The sequence below is a fragment of the Onychomys torridus genome, chromosome 8 (genome assembly GCF_903995425.1).
Source record: "Onychomys torridus chromosome 8, mOncTor1.1, whole genome shotgun sequence".
Taxonomy (NCBI): domain Eukaryota; kingdom Metazoa; phylum Chordata; class Mammalia; order Rodentia; family Cricetidae; genus Onychomys; species Onychomys torridus.
In genome coordinates, this window is record NC_050450.1 from 52,289,371 (window position 1) to 52,312,343 (window position 22,973).

The 22,973-nt window shown below is 44.2% G+C and overlaps 1 protein-coding gene across 1 annotated transcript in view; it reads right to left on the minus strand.

Annotated features, from left to right (window-relative positions):
- The window catches only part of LOC118589729 (protoheme IX farnesyltransferase, mitochondrial), a 108,231-nt gene extending 93,628 nt beyond the window's left edge, over positions 1-14,603 (minus strand). The window contains exons 1-3 of the mRNA XM_036197257.1: positions 14,495-14,603; positions 8,527-8,660; positions 6,338-6,656 (exon numbers count right to left, since the gene is read on the minus strand). The gene's annotated coding sequence lies outside the window, so the exon portion shown is untranslated. The remainder of the gene's footprint in view (positions 1-6,337; positions 6,657-8,526; positions 8,661-14,494) is intronic.
- Between the last annotated feature and the right edge of the window lie 8,370 nt (positions 14,604-22,973).

Sequence of the window (22,973 nt, forward strand, 5' to 3'; positions counted from 1 at the left end):
GACCCCTTAGAACTGGAGCTACAGGCAGTTGGGAGCTACCCAGTGTGGGGTCTAGGATTTGGTCTCAGGCCCTCTGAAAGAGCAGCAAGTGCTCTTAACACCTGGGCCATCTGACCAGCCCTCTTATTTTAGATTTTTGTCTTAAGAAAACTAAAACAAAACAAATAACAACTTAAGACACCAAAATCAAAGTAAGTCTCATACAAAAAGATGAGTATGACATTAAGTTCTTAAGCTAATTTACCAAAATCTATAAAATGACAGTTATTTTGACATGGTGAAATTATAAGAGCATTTCAATCTTCTTTTTTTTAAACCTATTTGTGTTTCTTAAAATAAATACTTGATAGTTATATAACTTAAAATACTACAGAAAGAGTTAGGAAGTATTATTACCCATTATTCAAAGTGTAAACCTCAAGAGATCCCTCTAACTTTGCAAGTAGGATGGCTTTACTGTGGGAGCAAGGGAGTTGCTTGGTACAACTAACACCAGAGACCCCAGTAAGCCACCCAAAGCAATCTAAAATGAGTCAGTGCCCTGTTTCTACTTTTCTTTGAATAAAAAGCAGCATTCGGGACTGTGGGGAAGGTCTACCCACTGTGGTCTCAATCAGCTCTAGCAACAGCTTGAGCTATTGGTTCCAATAAACAATCTATTTAGTGTGCTGGCCTTGGGAAATGTAACTTTTCAGCACAGATGTTCGTCAGGAAAGTCCTGCTTTTTATTGACCTATATTCAGTCTAAACCCAGTTGAGTCACTACAGGCTCTTATGATCCTAATCCAAATAAAATTTCCTCACCCTGGTGTGGTCCCTGCAACAAACTGCAAAAACATTATTGTAAATAGCTCAGCAGGCAGGGGGCTCAAGGGAGGCCTACTACTCCTTTATAAACTCAGTTTTACTTTCCTTCTCTCTCTCTCTCTCTCTCTCTCTCTCTCTCTCTCTCTCTCTCTCTCTCACACACACACACACACACACACACACACACACACACACACATGTTTTCAAATGACATTCACACCAGCAAAGGTTTGGCCCACATCATGATAGAAGGGCCAAGGATTTGGGCTGCAGCTAGTCTGCCCTCCTACAAAGGAAATCTGAAGTCTGATCAGTATATGGCCCTTCCTTGGCATATTATAACTCTAAAGGAAGCACAGAAAAGACTCGTTCTATAATGTGACTGCTGGCTTTCAAAAACTCATGCCTCAGCTGCCATTAGCTAGAAATGAATTGTCTAAGATGTTAAAAGTCCAAGAGAAATCAATTTACATATATCAGGGATCTCCTTAAAGAAATATTCCTGCTGACTCCAGGTTGTATGAATTCAAGTAATAAACTAAAGAGGAAAGTACAAGGTCAGTCAGATGAGAGGGCTAAGGGTCACTAAACGGTGCTACTTCTTTAGATGAAATAAGCAGAAGGAAATGGCTTTAATTCAATTAGTCACATGGGATAAATAAAATCATATGAGGGAAATTTACGACCCGGGTCTCTTCCATCTGTGGCTGTAGGTGAGGAGGTAGTCCCCGTTCCTTGGAACATCTTGCTTCTGCGTGCCTCTCTTGTGTGGTCCAGGTTCTGCCCAGCTGCCTTTCCTGTGGCCATCTGTCTTACCCGCCAGCTTTGGCTCTGAGTAAGCAAGCTCTCCCTGGCACCAGCCAGACCAACATGTCTGGGAATGAGTTTGATGTCTGGGTCCTGCCTCCATCAGGTTTCTGAGATATGTTCTGATCACCTGCACCTAGTATATAGCAAACATTCAGATCTCTGAGTCATGTCCTGGACCCAGAGAATCTGATTCCCCCACACAGTGGCAAGGAATCACCATTTTAACCAGCATGCTATCAATGCTCTTTACCTTTTGACACACAGGAGTCACTGCATCCATGCACACTGAAGAATAATTAAGATATTAAATGATTACTACCTGCTTAAGATTCCAGACTCAGGTTTTACATATTAAGTCCTGCTGTATCTGGAATGCGAGTTCAGATATACAACCACATAAGCCACATAAAAGGAAAAACAGTACAACAGCCAGAATAAAAGAAAATTGTAGTGAAACACTCCTGACCTTAAATTAGTCACCTTTTATTTGTTACCACTGAAATGCTCATCAGGTAAACTTTACAAAATGAAGTATATACTCAAAGCAGCTCCTGGAAGCATTGAGAAGAAATGCTGTTTGCCATTTCCTGACTTCCAGGTAGTGGGCACTGACTTCCTGTACCTTTCCAGCCAGGCTTCTGAGTGGTCCTCCTGCATCTGCAGTGTGGTCCAAGTCCTTCCTATGGAGGGGTCTGCACCTCTGCCTGTGACAGAGTCCTTTCTTGTTTCCCACTCCTTGGCCTTCTGTTTCCTCACAGGATTATTACAGGCATTTCGTAAGAACTAGATGGAATGCTCTTCGGGAATTCTGGGCCCTCTGCTCTGCTCACTCTACCTACCACCCCAACACCTGTTCTTTTCTGTGCCCACACTGCTAACTCCATCTAAAGACCCCTAGTTCTTTGAGAACAGAATTCCATCGGACCCCTTTCATTTGAAGTGATTTGCCCAAAGAATTTGCCAAAATCAAACTCATCTTTTCCTCATCCCTCTTTCTTTCTTTTTCCCTTCTTTTAGAAAGGGTCTCACTGTACAGCCCTGGCCGACCTTGATCTCAGAAATCAGTCAGCCTCAGCCTCTCAAGTATTGAGATTAAAGGTGCAACTGGGTGCCAATAAATTTAAGGATACAGGAGAACACGGCTCAACAGGACTGTGAGCCATGTCACCTTACTCCATTTCTAGTGAAATGGATACTAGATGACACTAAATCCTTACAGACTGAACAAACAAAGAGCTTTGAACTAGAACTTTATGACATGTGGTAGTCAGCCCTTCCTAACTATGAGTAAGACAGGACCCATCTGAACTCACCAAAGGGAAGAGGTAAGTGGGGCAGTGTAAAAGGGAACAAAGTGTCACAAATGCTAACCCAAAGAATGTAACAGAGACACTTTCAATGGGCAAGGCTGTGGTAAGAAGACATGGGACAAAGGGCTACTGTTCTCAAGCTTTGTTCCGGGAGTTCTTTTAGCTCACAGTTTTATGGTTAAAAAGGCAGGGAAGTGTTCATGATGGAAGTAATGGTACAGGAGCCAGAGGCAGCTTGATTACATCCTAGGGCCAGTCAGCAAGCAGAGAGGATTCCAGCTAGAACAGGGCGAGGCTGTAACCCAGAGTCCACCCTCAGCAACCCCCTTCCTTCAGCGAGGCCCACCCCCCAAAGGTCCCATAACCTCCCAAGTAGTGCCACTGGCTGGAGACAGACTGAAATAAATGAGCTTATGGGAATCATTTCACGTCTAAACCGTAACATTCCTTGTTCCATAGGCTCATGGCCATCTCATAATACAAAATATACTCAGTCCGACTTCCAAAGTCCAAAATTGGGAATGGGAAGCTTACTATAACACAGTGCACAGCAGCTGAGTTACATCAGCCTAGGTATCCATCAGTAGAAAGGCAGATAAAGAAAGTGTGCTAAGTATACACACAATGGAGTCTTATTCAGCTATAAAGAAGAATGAAATCTTGTTGTCTTAGGAAAATGGATGGAACCAGAGATTGTGTTAACTGAAATAAGCCAGACTAAGAAAGACAAATGTCACAAGTTTTCTCTCATGAGATCTAGATACAAACTATATGTGAACATAGAAGCAGAACTATTGGAGGTAAACCATAGGAGGGTGCAGGTGAGGGCAACAGGTGAACACGGTCTGAGTTCACAAACCCCACTGTTCTGTCAGCCAGTGAGCTGCAAAGGTGTGCTTCCAGCTGAAGGTGCACAACTCAGCACTGTCTGAAGCTTGTCTTTGACATAGCCTCAGATTTAATGGCAACTAAGATACAGGAAGAAATCACAAAGTGGCCATCTTTCTCTAAGAAACCTTCTAGAACTTGTTACCACTGTGGTTTAACAGTGCAACTCTTCAACAGAGTAAGTGCTGTTGAAGACATGACAACATGTCATGACAACACTAGCCCTTCCAGCACCTCCCCTACTTGACACCCGAGTCAGATCTCAATTTTCTGAATGTGTGGGATGCAGCAGGGTTCTTGGCCTCTGTTCTGGCTTCTGCTGCTGCTTGTGGTCCCCCTCACCTCCCTGCCTAGTAAACCCTTACCCACCTATACAATCTGCATGGACAGAAACAAACCCGCTGGAAACACAACACCTAGTCAATAGACGCTTAAATATTTACCCATAACTATTTGCAAACTCACCTTTCAGCACCTCCTATTTGTAAGGAACATTGCTGGGTGGCTTTAATACATTATGCAATTAAAATTCTGAAATGATGTATTTTTGTATGTCCTAAACTGTCTCAAAAGGGTGAAGAAAAACCACCTAAGACCTCACTGGTGAGTACATGTCCAGCTAGGATCTCAAGACTGGAACCCTGTGCAGGCTTCCTGCTGAGACCCGAAAGATCTGACTAGGAGTGAGATGAGCAGGTCAGTCTCCCACGGTAGCACGGACTAGGTAAGCTGAGAGGCAAGAACTGGCTGTCACTATAGGACATTGCCTTAGAAGCAGGCAGAGTGGGGACAGAGGGTAATATGTAGACACAACAGCCTCTTGTGTACGTTAGGAAAACAACGACTGGAGGTGGTATCTAGGGAAAGCAGCTGGCAGCTCTGAGTGACGTGAACTGCAGCGGGGGTGGAGGAAGACAAAGGGACAATTAGGAGCTGCAGCAAAAAACAAACAAACAAACAAACAAACAAACCAGGGGGCTGGAGAGATGGCTCAGTGGTTAAGAGTACTGGCTGCTTTTCCAGGACCATGGTTCAGTTCCCAGCACCCATAAGGCTGCTCATAACCCTCTGTGACTCCAGTTGCATGGGTTCTGCCGCCCTCTTCTGGCCTGTGGACACCAGGCATGCAAGTGGCATACAGACATCCACGCAGGTGAAACACCTATACACATGAAATTAGAAATAAACAAATCTCCAAAGGCGGTGGCCCTGGATGTTCCCAGCCTGAATTAGAAGAGCAGAGGGGAAGCACATTTTCCAGGCACTGCAGAAGGTTCTCTTGGTCATTCTCACTGTGGAGAGAATCCTGCTACTATTCCTCATGGGGACAGGATGATAAGAGAAGTGGACCAATCAGCAGACCAGACGTGTTCAATGACATGGCACAAAGAAGAGCCTGCTGCTGACAGGGGCCACTTCTGAGGCTGACCTCCTGACAGGTCCCACTTCTTAGGTGACATCTGTACAGCTGTAACCTACTGATACTTGTTCTTAATATGTCAATAGCATGACACCCAGACCTCTTGCAAAAATCACAAGGCTTTAGAGATGTGATGAGCTCTTGCTTAGCTGGAGCATGTCTCCATGCAGAATTAGACTTGTGCTGTTAGTTACACCACAGAATTCTTGCTAGACTCTATCACACTCACTATGTCCATTCAACACCCCACCCACTCCCAGCAAAAAGAGAATTTCCTTTAAGTGGGTTTGGTCACTAAGGAAAGAAACTGTCTAGTTCACATCCTTCATCCTAGATTTTTGGTGTCCGCACCTTTAGAGAGATATGAAATCATTCTTTCTGCCATCCACCTCTATGCTCAGAGCCTTTATTTCTGTTCATCTGATGAGACTCTATTTGCCACTTTCCGTCTTCAAAGGGCACCTGGTTTAGCCTGATCACAGCTTGCCATACTGTCCCTTCACTTCCATGCAAGAAGAGGGGGCAGGTCTTCAGTTTTCAGGGGAACCAGAACACTCTTATACCAGCTGTCACACAGCTGTGTCTAACTCTAGCATCAGATGCTCACGGGGCAGTCCATACAATAAGAACACTATTATGGCCTAATACCCAACTGGATTGATCTAATACTGGAATTAGAAGGGGAAACACTTCCAAATATCCTTGGAGCAATCTAGTCCAGAGCCCTGTACACACAGGATAACCCCAGAGGGACAGAACAGGGGACAGAACAGAGAGTAGCTGAAGTCTCCATGGTCATTGTGGACTTCGACTATGTGGAGCTTCCTGAACTCAGGTAGTACTGCATTTTAAAAGCATGGTGGCTATAAACATAATAAGCATAAGGAACTAGGCAGGATAAACATCTACTTTAATTCACATGAGATCAATTTTGCATAAAGGTTACAATGTAACACAATCCACAATTCTGTAGAAGTAGAATTCAGAATATCCCAGTGGGAATCCTAATAAGAGGAACGAAAAATCATTGAGTTTCAATGTTTGAGGGGGGTAATAAATACAGCTCAGCAGAGATACAAAACAGTCTCAGAAAACCAGGTACCTGTGAGTTTGATCTTGGACAGTCGAGCCAAAATGCCGGGCAGATCGTCAGTGTGAAGCTTCATCTCTTTCCACTGCTTTTCTTCCTTTGTCTCTTTGGCCATGTCAGGAGAACGCTCCACTACGGAGGTGGCCTCCAGCTCCATCAACTCCTCATTTGGCTTCTGGGACAGTGGCAGGCCGGGTGCTGAGAGAGATGGCAGTTCGTCCACTTCCGCCCTGGCCTGCTGTGAAGATGTGTGCTCAAGGAACGGAGAAGCCGCTGGCTCTGGTTTGGGTTTGACTCGCTGGCTGAGGCCTCTGTGCAGCTGTGTGACATACTAGACGGACAGACAGACAGCATGTGTTACTAAACTGAGGATGTCACTTGAGAGTTTTCACTGCTTGGAAGAGCTCACTACAACTTTAACATTGCTAGCATAGCACGCACCTCCAATGTGTGCGACGCAGACATCAGCACTGAAAAATACAGAGATAAAATTAATGCACTGGCTATGCTTTTAAATTTGTGGTTTAGACAAATCTAGGAATCTGAGTTCCTGCAAAGAAGATACTGTTGTTCACTGACCTTCCTGAAGGCTGGACTTTCTCATCTAAATACCACAAAACTGTCTACAGATAGCCACGGTCAGCTATTGACCACTGGGGCTCTTAAGCAAACAGCCTTGAGGGGAGCTCACTGGAAGGCTAACAGAGCTGGTCGCGTTGCAGTCATGTGGCAGTGTGGGATGAGGAGAGAACACATTTTAGAGTCAGCCCCTATCACTGATGGACAAAAACTGGTAATTACCAGTAACATTATGAGGGTCCTTATTTTTCATATTAATATATATTTCAGTTAATCTTCACAACAGTATTTAGAGATAGAACATTATTTATAACTGTTTTATTTATAGGTGAGGACACCAAACTTCTAAAATTGACAAAACCAATACACTGAATTTTAGTTAAGATTTTACATTAATTAAATTCTAAGTTAAAGTGGGTGTTTTAATGAAAGGGTGAGATGTTTCTAAATCACCCTGGACTATGATTTGTTAGTCTTCCATAGCAGCACTAGGAATTTCCAGCTGTATTACTAGTCTATGACCCTTTTCTAGAAGATCGAGTCATCATGTTGTCACAATCTCATGGTATATCAACATAGACACAGGCCTGTAAGAGGACTAGACAATCAGTGCCACCGTAAAAGCACCGGTAAGTTACAAAGTCTTTAGTCTGCTCAGGTGTGTGTGTGTGTGTGTGTGTGTGTGTGTGTGTGTGTGTGTGTTCACATGTAGTGAGGGTATAAACACAAGTCATAGGTCAATCTTCAGTGTCTCTCCTCAGGAGCCATACATCTTTTTTTTTTTTTTTAAAGATTTATTTATTTATTATATATACAGTGTTCTGTATGCATATATACCTCCACGTCAGAAAAGGGCATCAGATCTCATTATAGATGGTTCTAAGTCACCATGTCGTTGCTGGGAATTGAACTCAGGACCTCTGGAAAAACAGCCAGTGCTCTTAACTTCTGAGTCATCTCTCCAGCCCAGTACATCTTATTTTCTGAGACAGTCTCTTTCTGGGCTGTGGGGCTCACCAAATGGGCTGAGCTGGCTGGCCAGCAGGCCCCAGGGCTCCTAAATTTGCCTCATTGGAATTGAGGTAACAAGTGCTCACTACCACACCAGCTCTTTTATGTTGGCTGTGGGGATCAAACTCAGATCCTCATGGTGGCAAAGCAAGCGCTTTACTGACTGAGCCATTCTCCAGTCCCCCAGAAGTATTTTTAAAGACCTTTCAAATGGTTGAGAAAATACGAGGACCGGACTGTTAAACAAGTACTTCTGTCTTACAGACACATTTACATAACTTCAAAGAATGGATAAAAGATGCATCACACAAGTTCAGCTTTTCCTAATTTTAGCCTGGTCGAAATATGCCATAAGTTTTCCATCTTTCTCCAAACTTAATCAATACATTCAAGATCATCTATTTAACCTCAAATGCCAGAATTATTCTGGTTTCAGTTAAGAATAATCAAAACAAGAGATTAAAGTTTTTGGATAAACTTAAGAGAACACTAAATAAAAGCCCCTTTCAAACAGTACTTCCTAAAACTTTTCTTGTGACAGGAATCTCCGCACTTCCCTCACCCAGAGAAAAGCTGAGGCGCAGAGCAAGCGAAGGAAGGCGTCTACTTACCATGCGCTTGAGGAAGCTCAATTGCTGGACCACGACCCACTGACTGCTGACACTCCGGAACAGATGCGTGACCCTGTGTGGCAGCTCCGGTAGAGCTCTTCTCTCTAGATACCAGACACATCCTCCCACCGAGCCTGCCACAGGGAGACAAAGAGAAGAAGGCGTGTTGAAAGGGCGGCTGCTCACTCAATAGCGCCTACATCAAAGCCAAGCAAGATGCTGCTGTGTGGGGCTGGTCTCCAAACCACCTGATTCCAACCTGGGAATAAATGCCACTCATCAGCACTAGGCTTAGGTCGGGGATGGGAAACGTCACTTCCACATCACTCTGGCTACAAGAATCTAGGAGACTACCACACTGTGGATGTTTCTGAGAAGAAAACACAATGCAAGGAGCTCACTTTCATGAAGTAGAAAAGGCAGCGCCATCTTTTCTCACTGAACGCCGGTAAACTCAAATGAAGGTTTACATTTCCTTCCATACGTAAGATAACTACAAAGAAGGAAAAATGACTTCCAGAAAAATATGACTGTCAACCCAGTTAGGAATAAGCTGCTTCTGTTGCATCCAAATTTGAATTTTAATCACTTTATTAAACCTCTCAAATCAACAAATTCAGAGCTTGTCTCAGGCATCATCCTTGTCTAGCATGGGACAGCATAGACACTGCAGATCGCCCTCACTAACCCTCTAGGTCCCCAGCATAGGACAGCATAGACACTGCAGATCGCCCTCACTAACCCTCTAGGTCCCCAGCATAGGACAGCATAGACACTGTGGGCCTATCCCGTCACTAACCTCTAGGTCCCCAGCATAGGGACAGCATCGACACTGCAGATCGCCCTCACTAACCCCCTAGATCCCCGCATAGGACAGCATAGACCCGCAGATCGCCCATGCCCTCACTAACCCTCTAGGTCCCCAGCATAGGACAGCATAGACCACTCAGATCGCCCTCACTAACCCTCTAGGTCCCCAGCATGGGACAGCATAGACACTGTGGCTATCCCTCACTAACCCTCTAGGTCCCCAGCATAGGTCAGCATAGACACTGCAGATCTCCCTCACTAACCCTCTAGGTCCCCAGCATAGGACAGCATAGACACTGTGGCTATCCCTCACTAACCCTCTAGGTCCCCAGCATGGGACAGCATAGACACTGTGGCTATCCCTCACTGAACCCCTCTAGGCGTCCCCCAGCATGGTCAGCAATACGACACTGCAGATCTCCCCTACTAACCCTCTAGGTCCCCAGCTGATCTTTTTTGTTTTGTTTTTTTGGTTTTTTGTTTTGGTTTTCGAGTCAGCTGATCTTTTTTAAAGTATCTCCCCTCATGGCTTCTACAACCTAAAGTTTCTCTGTGCTGTTTTCTGCTTCTTAGTTTCCTAGTGTGCTTCAATTTTCTATGTATTGTGTAGTTTTTTTCATTGAATTTAAGAATTCCCTCCTAGAGGAAGGCTTGTAATACTCAAGAGGCTACCAAACCTACAGGGCTCTGGAAGCTTAGTATTAGGATTGAGAAGGCCTCCTCCCTGGGGTTACATAGGCAGGAAAACAGACTCAAGGTAAGACATGCAGGTCACGCCCGACCCTCTCTTTCTATTCCTACTCAAAGACTATGAGCTCAGATTGGAGCAGAGTCAAGCAGTTAGAATGCAGACAGCCATCCTGCTTCATGAATCTCCTCTTTCCCAACCCATGTTTCACAGGCTGCACCCCTTAATCCTCCCCAAACAGCACCACCTCTGGGGACCCAGTGTTCAAATGCCTGTGCTTATATTCAAACCACCACACCCAGCATGTATTTCTAACACAAAGGTGCACATCTACTTTATCACAGCAATACTGCCTATGACCTTCCAACTAAGCACACCACACACCCCTGGATCAGCTTTACTTACAGTTTCCTTGTGTGCAATCGACACTCCACCTATCAAATTTTCAGTCTCTTTCACTATTCTATCATGTTATGTTTTATCATGATGCTCTTTTATTATTTTTAATTTTTTATTTAGTTTTCTCTCATATATTACATCCTGACCACAGTTTCCACCTCCTCCTTCTCCTCCTGGTCCCTCCCCCTCACTTCTCCTTTCCCCCAAATCCACTCCCCTACTGTTTCCCTTCAGAAAAGAGCAGGCTTCCCAGAGACATCAACCAAACACGGCACAACAAGTTACATTAAGATGAGGCACATCCTCTCATATAAGGCTGGATGAGGCAACCAAGTAGGAGGAAAAGGGTCCCAAGAGCAGGCAAAATAGTCACAGACAGCCTCCGCTCACACTGCTAGGAGTCCCACAAGAACAGCAAGCTGCACAACCATAATATATATGCGGAGGACCTAGGTCAGACCCATACAGGCCCCCTGGTTGTTGTTTAGTCTCTGTGAGCTCCTGCGAGCCTTGGTTAGTTGATTCTGTGGACTGTGTTCTTGTGCTGCCCTTGACCCTCTGGTTCCTACAATCCTTCCTCCCCTCTTCCATAGGATTCTCCCAGTTCTGCCTGATGTTTGGCTGTGGGGATCTGCATCTGAAGATAGCACTTCTTTTTGTTTTTAATGATTTATTTATTTTTTATGTCCATTGGTGTTTTCCCTGCATGTCTGTGTGAGAATGTCAGATCCCCTGGAGGCAGAGTTACAAGCAGTTGTGAGCTGCCATGTGGGTGCTGAGAATTGAACCCAGGTCCTCTGGAACAAGAGTCAGTGCTCTTAACTGCTGAGCCATCTCTCCAGCCCCATGACAGCACTTTTTTTCTTTCTTTCTTTTTTTCTTTCTTTCTTTCTTTCTTTCTTTCTTTCTTTCTTTCTGTCTTTCTTTCCTTCTTTCTTTCTTTCTTTCTTTCTCTTTTTCTTTTTTTTTTTCGAGACAGGGTTTCTCTGTGTAGCTTTGCGCCTTTCCTGGATCTCGCTCGGTAGACCAGGCTGGCCTCGAACTCACAAAGATCCGCCTGCCTCTGCCTCCTGAGTGCTGGGATTAAAGGCATGTGCCACCACCGCCTGGCAACAGCACTTCTTAATGCACACTGTTCCCACATGTTGTAGAATGCAGTCCTTTGAACAAAACAGCCTCCATCTGCACCAGACCAGCTTTGGCTGCTTGCAAAAGTGCACCAGTATCCAGTTTGCCAGCTGCTGACATTCCTTCATAGATGAAGGGTTGGGGAGGGCTTGGACTCTCACCTGATAGTCCAGCCACTCCTCACAACCATTTGTTTGCAATTATACCTTAATTGCATGTGGCCTCAGGCCTTAGAGGTGCTGGAGTAACAGGCTGGGAAAGGTTCACTGAAGGGGCTCCATGTGGCTATGGAGAAGCCATCCTCCATACTAGGTACAAACTTGAAAGTGCAGCTGCTTTGAGATCCCCCACTCCTGCCAGTAGCCCCTCAGCCATGCTCTACATGCAACCCAATAAACACACTGGGTCCCTAGGTTGAAGGCTGGTGGAATCATAATTTGGTTTTTCATTAGGACCTCATGATGAGGGAGTAGGCACTGCTTCCGTCTCCCCAAGGAAAGAAAACCCCATCAACATAGTTCGGATCTTTGATGGCAGTCTCTCCTTTAGTCACCTCTGCTGCAACAGCTTCGGGACGCTGGCCAGATATAAAATGAAATGATGTTTGGTGACTGACAAGCCCACGTAGCCTTCCTGAACTGTGAGAATAAGCTGCCTCTGGAGATACAAGGCCATTATCCCAAAGCAGAGGTGAGCCAAGTGGCACCGAAATCATATCCTCAAACCATAATGATGACACGCGCTCATTTTCAAATGGATATGTGTTTGCCTGGGAACCACTTTGGAAATTCTTCCAAGATTAGGTGGGCCAAGCTGAAATTCTGCAGAATGGCAGAAACAACAACCACTGGGGAGGGGGGTGGGGAGGCGGTGGGGACACAGCTTGGAACACTGTATTTATAAATGACGTCAGCACTTGGTTTAGTCAAAGTGTGTCACGTGTTCCTGAACAAATACCTAGAAAATAAAAGCTATTTCAGGCCTGGGTAAGCACATGTACACTTTAAGATATCCAGGGCTTACACAGATGCATTAAAAATCTAGAGAGATGATCCTAACACCACTGTTCACTATTAACACTAGACTTCATCTGTGGGGCTTTTTAAAATCAGCTAAGGAGACCAGTGGCTTAAAAGTTCCTAAAGCTTAGTTAATGGAAATGAAAATAATTTGGGCTTTCATAAGCAAACTTGGCAGTAACTGCTAGGTACCTAACAACCCTAATGATCCTAACTGCCAAATTTGCCCATCAAACTTCTGAGTGGGATCTTTCATAGATTCACATGGAGCAGATTTTTCTGAAGGTATGCTCAATTTTAGAAACTAAGCTATTAGTTCCCACTCCAGAAACCGATCCTGAGACAAGAGGGTCATATGCAGCCTATCTCCTAAACGGTGGGACTCAGGAATCAAAATAACATTGTCCTATAAGGAGCTGAGAGACAGAACAGAAAGGTGGAAAGAAAGGCTTCTCTGAGGAACATATATGGGAGAAGCTTCCATGCAGAGAGGGTAGTCAAGCACTAAGAAGAGAGGAGCCCTCTGAAAATGAGGACCAAGGGTCAGGATCAAGGAACACACAGCAGGAATTACAGAAAGTAACAAAGAAGTGACTCAAGAAAGATTCAGAACACCCCTCCCACCCACCCCAGCTACAAAACAACAAAAACAAACCCCACAAACTTTTCAGTATGGAAAATGGCAGTCATATAAAAACAGAGGTATCCAAGGAGTCCCCATTCTTACCCCCCAGCTTCAACAATTACCAAGCACTGCCCAACCTTGCCTCTTCTACCCTCCCTTCCACTTGCTGCCCCATTTTATGAGCCAGAAGGGACCTTTGAGATCATCTCGCTCAGTTACTTCATTTATAGACAAGTAAATGTTTCATTACAGAAAAGTTAAATGATCTGCTCTGAGATCACACAAACTGACATTAGAAAAGAACTTCCGGGAAACACTGTGATCAACACCATTGTTAGCCAGACACTGAGGGCAGCTTGTATGCGACAGTGAGGCCTACAAAATACTTCTGGGGTGTGAGAAGGTAGTTCTTGACTTCTACTATACTGTCTCTAATATGGACCAACTGGCCATCATCCACTGATACTAGCGACAAAACCAATCTCCTCCTAATATTTCTACCAGAATAATCTCGTTCATTCAGAAATGACTGAGTATTGTCGATGTACATAGGAACTGTTCTGGACTAGACATGAGGGATACAAGGGTGAACTAGAGAGACAGGCAATCTTTACCTTCACGAAGTATGTATCTAACTAGGAGAAACATACTGAAGTGTTGTACATCTGTATTGCATGTGTGAACAATTACAGCATGTGCTAACCATGATAAATTAACGTGATATGAGAAAAGAAGGATGAAGGCTCCTAGTTTATGTAGAGTGCAGAGGTTGGCCTCTCTGTAAAGGAAAGATATGAGACCTGTTCGAGAATTGGTGATAAATAAACATTTGTCAAAAGTCCTTTTAACGGAAAGAGCCATACTGATGGCACAGAGCTAAGTCTCAATGGGATTCAGTCTGCAGTTAGGATTATCATGGTTATCATCGTGACACTTCAGGCTGGAAGGCAGCTCCTTAATGGGGGCAGGTGCGTCACTTGTCATTAGAAGGCAGTGGCTAGGAACCGCGGCTCTCACATGCCTGAGGCTTGGGGAGACCCCAGGTTTACCCGGCCTTCCAGCTTGCACTGTCTGACACCCCAAAGAAGCACGAGACACCCAACGTTACGGACCACCTAGCCTACGGTACAAAACTGGTCCACATCTCCGTGGCCTCGTCCCTTCAGGTTACCCCAAAGGTCACCTCCCGGCAGGTGACAAGCCAAGGGCTTCCAAGGTTGCAGCCAGCCGGAACCACGGTCTCGCGCGTGGCCAATAGAAAAGCATTCTCCCATGATCGTGCCCGGTGGGGTACAATACCTGTGAGGAGGCGCGAGGAAAGGGTGTGCGGGGACGCAGCCATAACGCACCGGTGCAGCTGTCCCGGGAACCCGCACGTCCTCTCACCGGCTCCTGGGCGCCGCCATCTTGCTAGACCGCCCTGTGAGTGAGGCGGGACTTCCTGCCTGTCACTTCCGGCTCCCCGCCGCCACTGAAGCTTTGCTGCGGGAGGTAGTGGAGGTGCAGAGCTGGTGCCTTCACCTGCCGCTCTGACGTTCCGGGTCGAACCTGGGTGCTCCCGGGGGCCGAGTCCCCGGAGTGAAGGGCGCGTCGTGGCGGGGTTAGGGCTGCGATTCGGTCCCTGCTGGTGCGTCCTCTGAGCTTGAAGCCTCATGAAATTGTCATCCAAGCTGATAGTGCACAGCCTCTGGCTTCTCGGGTTGGGGTTTGGTAAGTAAAAGAACAAGGAAGACAGGAACTCCGTGAAAGAGCAGAATCTGTCTTTCAAAGGTAGTTTGTGCCTGCTTTCGGCGATGAGGTGAGATCTCTGTGGTTCACCTCAGGTGCTAGGCAAGGGGCACTGGGACAGGAGACTAGCCGATTGTGTAGGAGCACGCACTGCACCTCTGCGATGAAGAGGTGGTCTTTTTGAGAGTCAGCCTGATAGAGATAAGGTAGAAAGCGCCACAGAATGAGGTTAACATTTCTGTGAGGTTGGCTTTCTGAAGGAAGGCTTTAGAGAGCCAACTTGTTGCTCAGTAGGAGGAACTGTGTGGTTTTTCCAGCTTACAAGGAAGGCAGAGCCGAGAATAAGGATTGTTCTCTGTGGCCAGTCACAGTTCCTCACTGTGTTCCCATCAAATTAAAGCTAAACTAAGGAAGAGGAGAGTGGATTCCTGGGGAGTAACTGAAGTCAGTAACAACTTTGTGTATCCCACTGTTTTGCAAGCCCTTTGAACATGCCCTGTTCTATGAAATATCTTGATGGAGTGCAAACCTTAAGTACACAAACCCAATGCACAATTGGGGGTTATAGTCATACCAACAATGTTTGCTTATTCTCAGATGAATCAGGTCTTCTGCTTTGCAGCCATCTTGGCTGACTAGACCTACAGTTCCTGAACTGGTTGCCTTCAATGACATTGAACGGTCGGCCATTTTAATTATAAATTAGTAAGCCTTTTACAAACTAAGCCTCAGATGCCCAGTTGGATGGTTATGATATGGAACCCAAGGGCTACAGAATGATTCAAATAATAGAATATACAGTAGTGTTTCATATATATATTCTTAAAATTCATGTTATAAAACCGAAAAGTGGTAGGCCTGCATACTCCTTAAGATGGTTATAAATTAAATCAAGCAATAGCAGGAATTGGCAAGTTTGTGAAGAAATTGGTATCCTGGTACATTGCTTTTGGGAATATATTATAGCCACTCTGGAAAACAGTTGAGGTGTTCCTCAATAAGTTAAACACAGTGCTACGTCATGACCCAGCTGTGGCTTTTCCAGGTATATGCCCAAGACAAATGACAGCATTTGTTCACTCATAATATCGTAATATCCCAAAGTGGATAAAACCTAAGTGCTCATCAACTGCTTATACATATGCTGTGGTATATCCACATCGTATCTCTATTTGCCAGACAAGGAAAATAAAGTACAATTACATACGACAACCATGAAAACAATGCTGAGTTAGAGAAGTCAATCACAAAAGACCTCTCACTGGATGGTATCCATGTATATGAAAATTCCAGAATGCTTCAATCACTAAAGAGAGAAAGTCGGTAACTAATTACCTAGGGCTAGTAGAAGGGGTAGGGAGAGAAGAGGAGTGGTTGTTAGTGGGTACAGAGATGTGAGAGTAGAGGGCGATGAAAATATTCCTAAGTTGGTTGTGGTGGTAGTTGTACAACAACTCTGAATATACTTACAACGGTAGTGCAGACAGTTGATGCTAGTTTGTCATGTAAAATCTTTTATGAAATTAATGGGTATTATTTTCATAGAACTATGCTAAAGACTCCAACTCCCTCAGTTTCTGTTGTTCATCATGCTAACTTCTCATTAGTAATGTGTTTCCCAGCCTCTGCTTGGTATCCCCTGGCAGACGTGTGTCTGTATTGGTGGACATGATGGGAGTGGTTCCTTTGTTCTCCTGGTCCTCAGGGTTTAACCAAGGCAAGCACTCCTGAGCTCTGCCTCCAGCCCCACACTGATTCTTTGACAATAAAAAATAAGGGCAACATCTTGAGAAGGTGCTTCCAGGAAGTACAGGCGGACGGGAAGCAGGGAGGAAGAGAATTTATGCCCTTTTGCCTGTGCCACTCTTGCTGCATTGTGGCCCTCATGGGCAGAGCTATGCTGGGCACCTGCAGCAACATGGTTGATCTGTCCCCAGCTCCAGGCACAGTATGACACGGTAGCTTTGTAGATTACTGGTGGGAGTTCTTAGAGTAGGTGTTCTACTCTTAAGGGATTGGAATTTACAGCCTCCTGTGAACTTGACCACCCAACTCAGCTCCTCGGAGTTCCTCATTGTTCCTCGAAGGTGATTGATCACATCAGGGTAGGATCATCCTCTGGGATCATTCCAGACAGATAACCTCAGCTGAAGTCTTCGAGCTCCTTTTCCTTTTCAACTTTCCAGGGCTGAACTCCATATGCGAGCTTTAGGATAGTAAACGTGAAAATTACAGTTATTTAGAATGGGTAGGTTGGCAGGAATATATGCCGAGTAAGTTCTCTCCAGCACCTTTGTAATAAGCTGACCCTGACTGTATTGAGGGAAGCAAAATTCCCAATACCAAGGAAGAATCATGATTGCTTTAAGACAGCACAGTTTTATTCATCCTTCCCTGTCACTTGGTTTTCTAGAGTTCCCAACAGTAGGATGTCTGTGTCGTGCAGATAGGAGAAAGAAAAAGAGAAGCCTGCTGGTGAAGTTTTGAGGAAAAATTTTGTTTATTGTTGAACTGAACATATAAAGGGGGGTGTTCTTTCCACCCGGCTTCTTTTATTCTCAAGGAAGCAGGCAGGGTTGAGATTGAAAATTCCTGATGCCGAGACAGCCATCTTGAAGCTCTGTGGTCACAAGCCTGAAGAGTAAATCAACTTCAGTTTCTTGCATCCTGGATTATGTACTCAGTGAATGGCCTAGAGGGCTGAACAACTTGCATTAGAGCTTGCTGAAGATACACAAGACTGAGACAACAGGGACTGTGGCAGCGCTCCAGAAAGGATGCCATGCTTAGGGAAAATAAGACATTCAAATAGAAGGACTTTTTGTTTTTTTTTAAGTTTTTTTTTTTTTTTTTGAGATACAGACTCGGTATGTAGCCCAGAGCTGACTTCAAACCAGTGCTTCTGCTTGAGCCTTCTGAGCACTACGATTGCAGTATGCACCACCAGGTTGTGGTGGTAACTATTTCTAATGTAAAATAAATCTCTAATACTTTAAGTAACACTAAAAATAAAAGGCCATTTTGTACAGATTTGTTTCCTGTTGTGTTTCTTGCTGTTTATTGTGCACTCAATCTCCTTTGGTAAACATCTGGTTTACCACATCAGGAAGGCATTCCTCTCCTTGTTTGGTCCTTCTCAGCATCTTGGACCCCAGTGAAGTGGATAGTGAAACATTCTAAGCAGAGAAAACAAATCCTATGTTTGAGAAAATCATAACCTTAGAACATCCTTAAAGACTAAGTTTTTTTTAGCTGTGGGGAATTCTGAGGGAATGGTTATGTATGCTGGTAAACCAACTGTCAGTATTAAATGCTGTAAAAGTCCCAAATACAAGGAGATGTGCAGAAGGCAAGCCAGCAAATAACATCTCAGGTCAGTGCCTTCCAGGACAGTAATCTTTAAGAAACAACTAGAAATATATGGCCCTCCTTATATTTTTTCTGGAACCAGCTACTACTTTTAATCAGTGAGCCTCTTTTTCTCTGCATTTGCAACTTTAGCCCAACAGGAAACAAAATTAATTTTATTTTTAAGTGTGTGTGTGTGTGTGTGTGTGTGTGTGTGTGTGTGTGTGTACTCACGTGTGCCATGGCATATGTGTGAAGATCAGAGGACAACTTTCAGGAGTTGGTCCTCTCCTTCCTTTGTTCATTCCAGGAGTTGAATTCAGGTTGTCAGGTTTGCAGGACAAGCATCTTAACAGCTGAGCCATCTCACCATACCTGAAGTCTATTTGTTATGACAATGCACTTCGTATTTTCAAAACAGCATCCTTTAGTACCCACTGTGCTGTTCCCTAACACCTGGTCATGGCAGCCTTGTTCCTTTTTCTCAGAACTCTGATACGTGCATTGGCATTTCAGGGGTGTCATCCATTTTTCCAGATTCACATTCTGAAAGGTGCCACAATTACATTTCAGGCCTGTTTAATACCAAGATGCATGTTTTCAATTCTCCTACTGTACTGTCCCATATTTTATGTATTGCACAGTCTCTGTTATCTAGTATTTTTTCATTCTACTGTAGAATTTTTTATTTCACAAAACCAGTGAAGTTATTGAAGTTCAACCTTAAAAAATTTGCTTGATTTTACATTTGCCAACTTGGGTTCAGCTTTGTATATGTATAGAACAGGATACTAATACAGGTCTACAATTTAAATTCCTTCACACTGTGAGTACTTAGCCCATATTTGGACTTCGTAAGAATACAAGTTTCTAGCTAAGACCTCTTAAGTCAAAAGCTTTCATTATGGACCTGGCAATTCAGCTTTAAAAATTATTGCAGTTTCCTGAAAGTCATATAAACTTTATATGAAAATAAGAGCCCATTTCTCAGAGCAAGTCTATTGCTGTGATAAATTACCTTTACCAAAAGCAACTTAAGGCAGAGCTTAAGCTTATGGTTCCAGGAGGCTAGAGTGCATTATGCCAAGGAAGGCTTGGCAGCAGGAGCAGGATTTTGAGAGCTCATCTCAATTGGACAGGAAGCAAAGAAAGAGTGAGAGAGCAAGAAATATGAGGCTATAGGCCCTCAAAAATGGCTCCAGCGCCAGTGACATTTCTTCCTGCAAGGCTCTACTTTCTAACAACAGTACCACCAGCTGGGTACCAAGTATTCAAATATATAGGCCTGTGAGGAACATTTTTCATTCAAACTACCACATTTGGCCCCTTGACCCCTATAAGCTTGTAGCCATCCACAAAAATGCATTTAGTATAACTTTGAAAGTCTCCACAGTCATGACAGTCTTAACACTGTTGAAAAGTCCCTAGCTCCTTTGAGCCTCAAGGCAATCTCTTAACTGTGACTCTGTTGGGAGGAGGAGGAGGATGGGGACGAGGAGGCAGCATATAATATGCAGTGGCACAGGATAAAAGATTGGACCAAAACCTTACAGGGCAAATGCCAAATCCTTGTCCAGTCCACGTCCTGTATCTGGGGGTTCAGTTTCAAGGGGCATAGATGGCTATGCTCCTCCAGCTTTGCTCATAGTCTGGTTCTATTCCTTGTGTGCAGCTCTCCTTGGCAGGTGTCTCATGGCTCTGGCATCTCCAAAATATTGGTATCTCCACTGCATCTCACTTTTCATCCTTACAGCTTCACACAATAGTCTTCCAGGGCCTCACAGGACCTTTAGCCTGCCACACATTGCCTAGATTCACCGGCTCTCTGAAACTTCTGAGGAAGAATCCATGACCTCCTCAATCTTGTATCTTTCTTGTCATCAAAACCAGACACTGCCAAGTTCCGATGCCAACCTAGAATGGGCACTTACCTCCTTGGTCACATTTGCAGCAACTTGCTTCTGCATGCCATTTTTTGCAGGAGCAGGAAACCCCTTAGGCTCTCTTCTACAAGTTGGAGGCTTAGGGGAGTTAGTTCATGCCCTGAGCACAGCTTTCCTATCTTTCCAATGCAAACCAAGAGACATCTCTTTAATTAAGCTAATCTTAATAATTATAGCCTCTTTTCCAGTATACAACATAAGTCTGTTTTGAAATTTCCTCTGGGGGAAAAAAAGTCCATTACCTTCAAATTTAGCCTCAGTCAAGTTCTTAGAATGGGACAGAATGCAGCCAGATTCTTTGTCAAAATGTCACATGAATGACCTCTAGCCCAGTTGCCAATAGAGTCCTCCTTCCTCTCTGAAACCTCATGAGCTGGGTGTCCACATTACTCGTATGCCTGTCTCCCAGTCTCCCACTAGAGTGACTTGTTTAAAGCATTCAATGGCTTTTTTTAGTCCAAACTTTCCAAGTTTTTCATGTTCCTGAAATAACACGGTCAGGTGTCTCACAGCAGCACCCCCACTTCTGGTATCAGTTTCTCCATTAGTTACTTTCCTGTTTCTGTGATAAGATCCCATGACCAGAAGCAACTTAAGGAAGGAAGTTCATTTTGGGTTGTAGTTCCAGAGGAATAGGGACTCCATCATGATGGGGAAGGCATGACACAGTGGCAGGCACAGGAAGTTGAAAGTTCTTAGCTACACACAGAGCAGGAAGTGAGGTGAAGCTATAAGCCTTCAAATTCTACCCTCAGTAACACACCTCCTCCATCAAGGCTCCACCTCCTAAAGGTCCCATTGCCTCCCCTAACAGCACCACCAACTGGAGTTCAAGTGTTCAAATACCTGAGCCTGCGGGGACATTACTTCTTCAAACCTCCACAGTACAGGAAACGTGCCTGGATGGAATGCACTGACGGTGCTAGTGAGGGTGAAGATAGCAAATTGACTTGTTTTTATTTGATAGGGTTTGCCACACTTATACATCATGTTCCATTTAATAACATTTAATCTCAATAACCATGAATTTAGGTTGACTACATTTTGTAAAGTAACAAGCTGGGAGTGTTCAGGAAATCTTTCTATATGGTTTCCCAAGCACCATAGACTGGGTGACTTAAAGCAGCAGATGAGTATTGTCTCCCCATTATGGAGGTGAGACATGCCTGTGGGGCTATGCCCTTTATTTGCTTCTCGGGGAGTAGCCTCCATTTTCATTTCAGTCTTCTGGAAGTTCCCAGGCATTCCTTGACATAGAGCAGCAAATTCCAGCCTCAGACCCCCCTAAATGTGGTCATGCTTCCCCTGTGTGTCTTCATACGGTATTCTGTCTGTCTGTCCATTTTTAACCTCCTTTTTGTTGATCTGCATTTTTCAAACAGTAGGGTGATTTGAATGAGAAATATCCTTCCTAGGCTCGTGTGTCTGAGTGCTTGGTCCCCAGTTTGAGTCACTGTTTCGGGAGGTCCTGCAACCTTTAGGATATAGAGCCTTGCTGGAAGAAGCATCAATGGGGGCAGGCACTCCACTTCCTGCTTGCTCTCTCTTTCTGCTTCCTGCATATAGATGAACATGCCAACAGCTAGTTTCCCTGCCCTGCCTTCTCTGCCATGATAGCCTCGATTCTTCTGGAACCATAAACCGAAATAAACTCTTCCTTAATCTCCTTTTGGTCTTGGTGTTTTATCACAGCAACAGGAAAATGACGAGTACACAGAGTATCACTGTGTAGCAACAGACTGCTCTGGGATTGAGTCCTTCTGCCTCAGTCTCCCAAGTGCTGGAAATTACAGGCATGTGCCACCATGCCCAGCGTTAAATTTAACTTCTGGTCAAATCCCCTGTCATATTGATTTAGACTCCATCGTAACAACCTCAATTTGATTATATCTGCAAGACCCTGTTTCCAATTAAGATCATATTAGAAATGGAACATGTCTACTGGGAAGACACACACCAGCGTGTAATTCTGCACAAAGGATACTGTGGATAGTAAAGTGTAGAAACTGAGCCTGAACTTGGGAGGTGCTAGAAATTTTCTCAGTAACATTTGCTTGGGAGGAATATGCACCATGTCTTCAGAAAGGGAGAAATGAAAATGTGGGGGTGAGGGAATCAAGTATTAGGTAGACATTTGTAAGAGAATAAAACTTTGGGTTGACCTCAGACATTTCCTCTCCAATAGTTACATGCCAAACGACTCCCCAGGGTTTTGAGTGGGGAGTTATGACCTAAGATCATTACACCCAGCAATTTGTCTTTCAGCAGGACAGGCAGGCAGTCTCAGAAATGAAGGGCTTGCCAATGGCTTGTCTACTAATTGAAAAACTATTTGAAGATACATTCTGGTGGCTCAGAGGGTTTGGGATTATTTAGAGCAGAAAACATTTCAAAAATAAATTCGAAACCAACATAGAGTTGCCAACTTCTAATGTTGTAAGAGTGTTTAAAGTAAATCAAACTATCATCTAACACTGTAGTCATTTTGTAAAAGACAAATCATTTTAATGTCAAAAATTATTCAAAGGATATAACCTGATAGCTATTTACATTGGATAATTTAGTTTTATGAAAAATATCTTTATTTAATATCTGCATGCCCCAGAAAAATAAAGAACTTTTTTCCATAGATAAGATCTCATCCATGAATGGGGGTTTGAAATCCAGGAACTGCCGGGAACACAGGACAGCAACTGAAAATGAGCACTGGCTAGCACTCTGTGATTTATGCAACTGCAGGAAAAATAATATTCAAAACT